Below are 10,942 nucleotides of genomic sequence, written 5' to 3'. Positions count from 1 at the left end.
TATCATGTTTACCTCATAAAAATCAGTAAAATTAAAACAAAACTAAAAGGCCTATTGCTTGCTTAAAAAAAGTATGAACTAATTAATTGGACAACAGAATGCATGTAGTAGATTCTGTACAACAGTTTTTTTTTTTTTTGTTGGAAAAATTGAAGTCTCACCAGTGCTAGTCCTCCAGACGTTTACAGCACTTGTATTTTTCTAGGTAACAGCAGTTCCAGATTTGTTCCTAACAGCCGTTAAACTCTCCCATGATGTCACAGGAGCCCAGTATCTGCATGCAGCCCGAGACGATTCCAACAACCTCTTTAGGTACAGTGCTTGATGGACACAAACGCTTTGAAACATCTGAGGATTTTAATTTGAAACCCATTGTATTCCCCGTTGATGTACATATTGTTTTAAGTGTGTGTTCTGCGTGTGTTGTTGCAGTGTGCAGTTTCGTACCACGCCGATGGACAGCACTGGTGTTCCTCACATCCTGGAGCACACCGTTCTGTGTGGATCCCAGCGCTTCCCCTGTAGAGACCCCTTCTTTAAGATGCTCAATCGCTCGCTCTCCACCTTCATGAATGCCTTCACAGGTACTAACTTGACAGGTGCTTGTGTTTAAGTGAGTGTGTGTGACTGGTATTTCTGATTATGTCCATCTCTCTCACCAGCGAGTGATTACACGATGTACCCGTTCTCCACCCAGAATGCCAAAGACTTCCAGAACCTTCTGTCAGTCTATCTGGACGCTGTCTTCTTCCCTTGTCTCAGAGAACTAGACTTCTGGTACATGACTCTGAAATGTACTCAAATAGTGTATGTTTTCCATGGCAGGATTTAAAGGATTTAAAGTTATTTTTTTATTATTATTATTTAGGCAGGAGGGCTGGAGGCTGGAGCACGAGACCCCCACAGACCCCATGAGTCGCCTGGTGTTCAAGGGTGTGGTGTTCAATGAGATGAAAGGAGTATTTGTAAGGAAATTCTTCAGTGCTCTTTTGATTAAAAAAAAAAAAAATATATATATATATATGGTGATAATTAATAAATTAATATCTAACCAACCGTAAACTTTTGAATGATCGTGTAGGTATCAGCCAATATTATGTTTTCTTAAACTCCCAAATTACTCGCATTGATCTGTTAAACCAAAATCCAAAAGTTTTTCCTATATATAATATATACACACACACACATACACCGGTGCAGTGACATATTCAGTATATTGAAGTGTGCATTATGCATATTTAATGCTATTTTTATGCAGAAATTTATTTTTACACTATGGCATAATGGCTGCTGTGATGCTGCTATATGCATATTATAATTTCACAAGAGTAGGTTTTCTTAGACTGGTGATGGCCAAAATAATGGCTTATAATGTAATGACAAAAATGATCATTTAATGTACAAAACAAAACAAAAAAATAACTGTAAACAGTTATTTTTTTGTTTTGTACATTAAATGATCATTTTTGCCATCAACAGTATAAAAAACCCACCCTGTGAAATTATAATATGCATATAGCAGCATCATAGCAGCCATTATGCCATAGTGTAAAAATAAATATCTGCATAATAATAGCATTAAATATGCATAATGCACACTTCAATATACTGAATGTGTCACTGCATCTGTCCTTTTCTTCTATTGAAAATAGGAGTTACAGTGCTACTGGATGTCACATTTCTATTGTTTTGAGTTTTAAGACTAACAGTCTCCTCTGGTACTTTTGTATGTTTTGTTTGTGTAGTCAGATAATGAGCGTCTGTACGCTCAGCACCTGCAGAATAAACTCCTGCCGGATCACACATATTCTGTTGTGTCCGGAGGGGAACCGCTAGCCATTCCTGACCTGACCTGGGAACAGCTCAAACACTTCCACGCCACACACTACCACCCCAGCAATGCACGGTACGCACAGAAAACTCTCTGATTCAGTAAATGACTTTGCAGAAAGCAGACAATGCTCATTATTGCCTGTTGTTTTGTGTGTTTTGCAGGTTCTTCACATACGGGGACCTACCGCTGGAGCAGCACCTACAGCAGATCGAAGAAGAGGCTCTGTCTAAATTCCAGAGAACAGAACCAAACACTGCAGTTCCACCTCAGACTCACTGGGACAAACCTGTAAGTTTTAAACAATACACACATGAGAATGACCAGTATAATAAACACAGAGAATTAGTGATGGGAGAAATGAAGCTTTTCAAAACTGATTTAGTTGAACAAATTGATTTGCATAATGATTCACTTTTTTCGAATAACACCATAATCTGGCTGTACCCTGTGGTCAAAATATAAATAAATACAACCTCCAAGCAGGCATAATTACACCTCTTAAGTCTAGCGCCAAATCCTCAGAATTTTGAAATGTTTTGAAAAGCAAGGTTTGAAACTGTTTGATGTAATGAAGCCTCATTTGTTAAAATCACGTGACTTGGCAAGTTTAAACTGATTTTAACCAACAGATTCATAAATGTTTTGAAATCAAGGTTTCAAACCACTTATATGAAACAAGAGTTTTGGAACCGTTTCGAAACCAAGATTTAGAAAAATGAAGGGGCCGTTTGCAATACATTTTCAGCCAAAAAACGGGAAAACATTTTATGCATTTTACCTGTTCGTTTACACAACAATGGCATTTTGGGGACTGAAAACAAATATTTTTTGAAAACCGGTTTCAAAGTGCAAGTTTTTGAAAATGCCACCATTATCGTTTCTATGTAAACGCCTTAAAATACATGTCGATTTTTAAAGGCAAGCGCGAATAAACATACACAACATTGGCGAATTATGGTACTGTTGCTGCTGCTCAAGGGTTGCTAACGCTTTTTCAGCAAAGTGTGGAATTACTTCACCAATATTACAACCAACAGCGCAGACGCATCATATACAACATATAATCGATATTTCCCTACAGGTACTGTTTACTAACAAGGTGACAGCGCCAACTATTGGCCTGGCAATACATAATACAGCTTTTGGCTGTTTTCACAGATATGTGTAGATACAAATCATTTTGAAAACGTTGTCTTGTATACGTTAAATTTTTAAAGACGCAAGGCTGTAAACGCAGCCTAAGATGTAATGAAGCCTTGTTTGCTGAAATCAAGTGACCTGGGAAGTTTAAAAACAAGCTCTAAACCACTGATTTGACGCAAAAGGTTCAGAAATGTTTCAAATAACAAGGTACAATACAGTTTGACATAATGAAGCCTCATGTGCTGGAATCACATGACGTGGCAAATTTGAGACGAGCTCTGAATGTATGATTCGAAACAAAAGATCCCTAAATGATTCAAAGCTTCATGAAGCAGTGTTTCAAAGCACCCATCACTACAGAAAATGCAACTAAAAAACAGCTTTGTGAGGTTTGTCATGTCTTGTTTTTGTGCAGAGAGTGGATCATGTGACTTGCAGGCCTGATGCACTTGCTCCTGATCCCATCAAACAAAACACGCTCTGCATGAGCTATCTGCTGGGAGAGTGAGTGAATATTACGTTCCTTGTCATTTTTGTATTTTTGTTTATTGTGTTTTCACCGTCTAACTGCATGCCTGCATGTGTTTCAGCATCACAGACACGTTTGAGGCGTTCATTCTGAGCCTCCTCTCCTCTCTGATGATCTCTGGTCCCAAACTCTCCCTTCTACAAAGCCCTGATCGAGCCCGAAATCGGTTCAGACTTCTCCTCTTCTGTGGGTACGTTGTTTGACAAGACTATCAAATCAGTTCAGCTTTCTGATTATTGAGAGTGGAGCTTTATAAATGTGTGGTTGATGCAGATTTGACGGCAGCACTAGACAAGCGTCTTTCACCATCGGTCTTCAGGGCATGGCAGAGGACGACACCGAGAAGGTCAAACACATCATTGCCCAAACCATCGATGACATCATTGCGTGAGTGTTGACTGGGTTTTTATTGCTTTAATGCAGTGAGGTGTTTTAAATGAAATCAGTGTACAGATGTCTGGATTGACTGTGAGAATCTGAACTGATGATCAGTTTATATAAGAGCACCTGATGAATGAATGAATGTTAATAAATTGCTGTTTCAGAACCGGTTTTGAAGAGGAGCAGATTGAAGCTCTGCTGCATAAAATCGAGATTCAGATGAAACATCAATCCACCAGCTTTGGTCTAGCTCTTGCTTCAGTGAGTAAACACTCACACAGTGTCATTTTAGAATCATTAAGAGGTTTTATCAATATTTTAAATTATATTTTATATTTTACTTTCAATTAGATTTGGATGTTTTAATGATTTTTTATTTATTTATTATTATACTTTTTTTTTATTCTGTCCTTTTTTTTATGTCTATGTAATTTTCATTTTTAGTGTTTATTTACGTTCATTAAGTTAAGCTAAATGCCAAGTAATTCCAAATAAACCAAGTAATGTTGCTATATATATATATATATATTAGGGGTGTAACGATACGCGTATTCGTATTGAACCGTTCGGTACGACGCTTTCGGTTCGGTACGCGGTACGCATTATGTATACCGAACGGTTCGTTGGAGTAATTAATTATATTTGAAAAAAAAAAAAAAAAAGAGAGAGAGAAATATAATGATATGCATTCAACAAGGTAGCCCAATAACCCAAACAACGTAACAGGCAACGCCCCTGACACTCCCGAAGAAGAAAAAAACACCAACTTATATGTATAGGCGTGGTACTTATAGGCTACTCAGCAGGCGCTCGCTCACTCAGTACACGCTGAAGGTTTGTTGCAAAATAGCCAATGCGTTTAACAGACTAGAAATGAGAAGATCCTCCAATAACCAACAGGTCTGGTGTTTGGGTGCACTTTGGATTCCCTTTAAGCTATAATGGTGATGGCAAGAGAGTGGTGGATAAAAAAAACAACGGTATGTCGCATCTGCAACATGACAGGGTACACCAGCGGGAATACAAAAAAAAAAAAAAAACACCAGCGGGAATATCTGGGATATATGCGTCAGTACTATCTGGGAAAAGACGAAAAAAAGGAGAAACATGCACGCAGCAAACTATCCCTGCAGCATTTAGACACCGGTATTATAGCTTACAGGGAATCCAACCCAAACACCAGACCTGTTGGTTATTTTAGGATCTTATATTTCTGGTCTGTTAAATGCATTCGACATTTTGCAACGAGCCTTCAGCGTGTGCTGAGTGAGCGAGCGCCTTAGGGGCCGTTCACATATCGTGCCTAAAAACGCGTGGAAAACGCTAGTCGCGCCGCTTTCTCCTCCGCTCATGAGGCGTCTGTCTTTGCTAAGCAACAATGACGTGCTCTCTCCATGAGACGCGGAAATTTCAGCGAAGGATAAATGGATTTGCAGCTCTAAAAATCGCTTGCAGTAGCTCTGCTACTCAATTTATTTCAAAATTGCAATCCATATACAACTATGATCAGCTGTTCCTTCATCTTGGCTGAGCTCTCAACGTTGTTACGGGAAAGGATGAAGCTGATTGGTTGGTTCTTGTCACATGACCCGCGGTGCGCTTGCGGCATTCTAAAAAGTTGAGATGTTTTTACATTTTGCTGTATCTAAAACGTATCGAACCGAACCGAACCGAACCGTGACATCAGTGTATCGTATCGAACCGAACCGTGAATTTTGTGAACCGTTACACCCCTAATATATATATATCCTTTATTTTTAATACATTTTAGTTTTTTATTTTAGTTAACTTTAATAACCCTGAAACATACACAAAAATGTGTGCTTACATTTTTATTTTATTTTGCAATAACTTTTGCGATACTAATAAATATGTTTTGGAAATTGACAAACTTGAATAAGAATAAAAAATAAATATTAGATATAAAACTTAATTCGTTAAAATTATAGTTTTTTTTTTTTTTTTACCAAATGTGTTAGATGAAATATTATAGAAGTATAAAACAATACAAATATTAGAAGTACAATATATATAATACTAAATACCATTTTATTTTATTTTGATATTTACTTTTATTTTTATTTTTTTAAATAAGTTGGTTTAAGGAGATTTGACTAGATATTTGAGGGTAACATTCCAAAAAATTTTCACACTTACTAAAAATATAACTTGCAAAATATTAATAATAACATTACCTCTGGTTGCGTGTCTGTCTGTCTGTCAGTATATTGCTTCCTGTTGGAATCATGATGGTGATCCAGTGCAGCTGTTGAAGATCAGTGAGAGTGTGTCCAGATTCCGGCAGTGTTTGAAGGAGAACCCTCGCTACCTCCAGGACAAAGTCCAGCACTATTTTAAGGTAATGAACCCTAAAACTAGAAAACACTGAAGTCATTGTTGGAGTGCTTTAGAAAAACAGCATTTATAACAGGATATTTGTTTCATAATTGCGATTTATTATTATTATTTTTTTGTACATGTTTGCCAAATTGTAATGTGTGTCTGTTCCTGTTTCAGGATAACGCCCATCGACTGACGCTTACCATGAGTCCTGATGAGAGATTCTTGGAGAAACAGGCTGAAGCTGAGGAACAGAAGCTCCAGCAGAAGATACAGAAGCTTAGTGATGCAGACCACAAAGACATCTATGAGAAAGGTGTGATCATGAGACCACAGGAAGGACCAGAATAATCAGTCTGCCTCTCTTGTGTAGATGGTGTAATGTTGTTGTTGCTTCAGGTTTGCAGCTGTTGGCCGCTCAGAGCACGACTCAAGACGCTTCCTGTCTACCTGCATTAAAGGTGTCTGACATCGAGCCCATCATTCCCTACACACCTGTACAGCCGGGAACCGCAGGTGAAATGCACATGCATACATATAAAAAGCACATTTAAAAATAAAGTGATAGATGCAAAAAACGATTCTCTACATTTACTGTCTAGGCGGTGTACCTGTACAGTACTGTGAGCAGCCCACCAACGGCATGGTGTATTTCAGAGCCATGTGCAACATCAACTCCCTCCCTGAAGACCTGAAGATCTACGTTCCTCTGTTCTGCAGCGTCATCACCAAGTATGAAACCTTTGTGGTTTATCACTGCTACATACTTTAGCATGGACTAGATACTATCCATTATATACCATTATATAGAAATTTGACGTTAAATGTGACATCCAACAGATGCAGTTATATATTCAGTATGTGGATATGTGCATTATGCATCTTTGGTACAACATTGACATATTCAGATATTTATTTTTCATCTGATCCTCAATCTAATCTCAGGTTGGGTTGTGGAGAGCTGGATTATCGTCAGCAGGCCCAGCGTATTGAGCTGAAGACTGGAGGGATGTCTGTGTCTCCACAGATTATTCCAGACACTGATGACCTTGATCTGTATGAACAGGTATCTCCTTCATGTGAATTTACATAAATATGATGCATATCCATTTTTAAAGTGGGGGTGATTTGATATAGCAGTTCAAATCTCCCAACTGGTAGCCAGAAGGTTGTAGGTTTGAAACTATGAATTGTGGAGATTGATCTTGTGCTTGCATTAAAGCAAAGTATGCTTTCTCTTTATTCATGTTTTTTAGGGTATTATCCTGTCATCTTCCTGTCTGGAGAGGAATCTACCTGACATGTTTCAGCTGTGGAGTGACATTTTCAACAGGTTAGTCTTTTTTAAAGAGACTGATCTCTGAATTATTTTAAACTGACGCAGAATCTGTCATACACGTCTCCAGCCCTCGTTTTGATGACGAGCAGCGTCTGCGTGTGCTGGTTATGATGTCAGCTCAGGAGCTGTCCAATGGCATCTCGTACTCCGGTCACATGTACGCGATGACGCGTGCGGCTCGAACCCTCACCCCCACAGCAGACCTGCAGGAGGCCTTCAGCGGGATGGACCAGGTCAGTGCTGGGATGATGATCTCCAGTCCTTGACAGCTTTGAGTAGAATAAATTGATGTACGTTTGTTTTTTAATATCAGGTGAAGTTTATGAAAAGAATAGCTGAGATGACTGATCTGACTTCAGTTTTGAGGAAACTTCCCCGGATAAAGAGACACCTGTTGAATCCTGAGAACATGAGGTACAAGAAAAACGAACAAATGAAAGTATTATCAAGTAGAATTGGTTACACAAGCCTTACCCATGTGTATTTATTCAAAGGTGACTTTACATGGTTTTTGTAGGCTTGTTTTGACTGGGAAACGTATTTCATTAGTGTGTCCTGCTTTAAACTATACTTGGAAACATTATTAATAATTAATTACATTAATTGGCATGGTTTCAGGTGTGCAGTGAATGCCACGCCGCAGAAAATGTCAGAAGCAGCTGGAGAGGTGGAGAGGTTTATGGGTAATATAGCAGCCAACAGGAAAGAGCGCAAACCTGTCAGACCAACCATCGTGGAGGTGAGACGCCGCAATTTTCTTTTAAGAAAACACAACTTTTCACAATCAATTAAGCTTTGATTGTTTGTTTTTCCTCTCATAGAGAGCGTTAGATCCTGAAGCTGGATCATCTGCGAGTCGTAAACTAATCTCAGTGAGTGCATTTACAGCAGCATTACAGCAGCATTCAGGTTTGATCGATCTGTAGCGTTCTCACCGATCTCTCCCTTCATCCTGCCAGGAGCCTCATTTTAAACCCTGTCAGATGAAGACGTATTTCCAGCTTCCGTTCAATGTAAACTTTGTCAGTGAGTGTGTGCGGACCGTCCCATTCACACACGCCGATTACGCCAGGTACAACAAACACACTCTTGGAAAACATTGTTCATTATGCTCATTCGCATTACAAGTTTACACACACAGATTTATGATATCATGATTATGGTTTTATTTTGATGAATCATGCAGTCCTTTGCTTAATCACAATAAATCATATGTTGTTCTCTCTCAGTCTGTGTATTTTAGCGAGGATGATGACTGCTAAGTTCCTACATGGAGAGATCAGAGAAAAGGGTGGGGCCTATGGAGGCGGAGCTAGAATGGGAGGAGGCGGCCTGTTCTCATTTTATTCATATAGGTACATATTACTCATTTCATTGGATCTGATGCAATGTATCCATTAGTGCATTTCCTTCATATATATAATGATGTTTAAGTTCCAAGTCGATCATGTTTTTTATTATCTGATTAACATGACAATCTCCCAGAGATCCAAACTCCACCCAGACGTTGTCGGCTTTCCGTGGCGGAGTAGAGTGGGTGCGAGCGGGAAAGTTTACCCAGCAGGACATTGATGAGGCCAAGCTGTCCGTTTTCTCAGCCGTGGATGCCCCCGTCGCCCCCTCAGATAAGGGTCAGTAATGTGGGCTATCTTGGGACACTGAGTGACATTTTAGCCCATCTGTGTATTATTACTAGAGTTGTTTTAGGTTTATAAAGGATTCTCAAATATTTAAAGTAAATATTTGACGTTATATTCATGGTTCATTTTAAAATATAAAATTTTAAAATCGAAAAATAAATTATGATTATTATTTATTGGAAAAACCCTGGTTTAGATGTTTGTACATGTGGATGTTTTGTGATTGATTGTTGTTTACATTTTGGGAAGTGTCGAAGTGTTTCAAATGTTCAGGTTCTTGTTTTTGTTTAAATGCTCAGAGGCCTGTTGCATGAAGTTAGCTAACTAACAAAGTAGGTTTCGAGTTGACAAAACTAGAGATGCACCAATCGACCGGCCAAGTCGGTAGATTATTTTTTGCATTATCAGCTCAGACCAGTAACCAAAAATATATTAATTAAAATGTATGTATTATAAATAAGTAGCAGCAAAGGTTGAGCAATTTTGTCTAACTGTAAACTGCTTTAATTTGAAGCGAGAGATACTTGGAATGGTTTCATTGTGTCAGCAAAGTCACTTTGCTCACAGCTGATTGGTCCAGTTTGGGTTTGCGATTTATAAACCAGAATAAAACTTGCTCCAGAGCAGGGTAGCTGTAGCATTAGTTACCATGGTGACAAAACCCGCTCAAAACAAACCCACCTTCCTGAACCTGAAACTCAAGAGTTTGCTCAAACTAAACGTGAACTTACCTGGGTAAAAACTGAAACCGGCTTTGTGCTACAGGCCTCAAGTGTTTGGATGTTGCTGAGTTCGTGTTCTTGGATATTTGCTGTCTAGTTCACAAGGACCTTGTTATTGTGCTGTAGGTTTGGGGCGTTTTTTAAACGGCATTACAGATGAGATGAAACAAAGATACAGAGAGAGACTGTTTGCAGTGACTGATAAAAACCTCATTGACGTCGCTGGCAGGTAACAAAACATTTAAATGTATATAATAAAATTATTAGTGCTGTCAAACAATTAATCGTGATTAATCATGTTTTTGTTTACATAATATGTGTGTGTACTGTGTATATTCATTATGTTCAGACATGCGTGTATACAATAAAGAAAATGTTATGTCTATACTAAATATATTTATAAATATATGAATATACATGTATGTAAATGTAAATATTTTCTATATATATATATATATATATATATATATATATATATATATATATATATATATATATACACACACATATACACACATAATATTTATTTATACTTTTTTGTATTCATATAATACTTACATTGTGTGTGTTAAACAGGTATCTTGGTGTCGGTCAGCAGACATGTGGAGTGGCTATTCTTGGCCCAGAAAATGAAAGCATCAGAAAAGACCCATCCTGGGTGGTCAAATAAGACTTCTTACCTCTTCTTATTATTAGGATTGTGAAAGATACGCACACGCTCCTGGACCACGCACAAATCAGTCTTGTTCTGTTAGAAGAGTCATCATGAGGTGCTTAAAGAACCTGAATTAAAATTCTCTGAAACACAACACGTTGTTGATGGACTCGTACGACTCTGCAGTTGTAATTTGAGTGAGATTTGTAAGTTAGAAATTATTTATGTGTAGAATTATAATAAACTTGACCATGTTTAACAAAAAAAAAACTGTAGTTCTAAGTTTCAAAATGTAATGACTTTTTTTTATTTTTTTGACACTTACATTTTTGTCCTCTAATTACTTTTGAGTAACTTTT

The 10,942-nt window shown here is 38.0% G+C and overlaps 1 pseudogene; it reads left to right on the top strand.

The window, feature by feature from the left end:
• Positions 1-209: 209 nt before the first annotated feature.
• On the top strand, positions 210-10,853 carry LOC113045328 (presequence protease, mitochondrial-like; annotated as a pseudogene).
• The last annotated feature ends 89 nt before the right edge of the window (positions 10,854-10,942 follow it).

This window comes from Carassius auratus, chromosome 27 (assembly GCF_003368295.1).
Source record: "Carassius auratus strain Wakin chromosome 27, ASM336829v1, whole genome shotgun sequence".
Classification (NCBI taxonomy): domain Eukaryota; kingdom Metazoa; phylum Chordata; class Actinopteri; order Cypriniformes; family Cyprinidae; genus Carassius; species Carassius auratus.
Note: the sequence above shows the minus strand (reverse complement) of the source record. Positions and strands in the feature narration are given on the sequence as shown.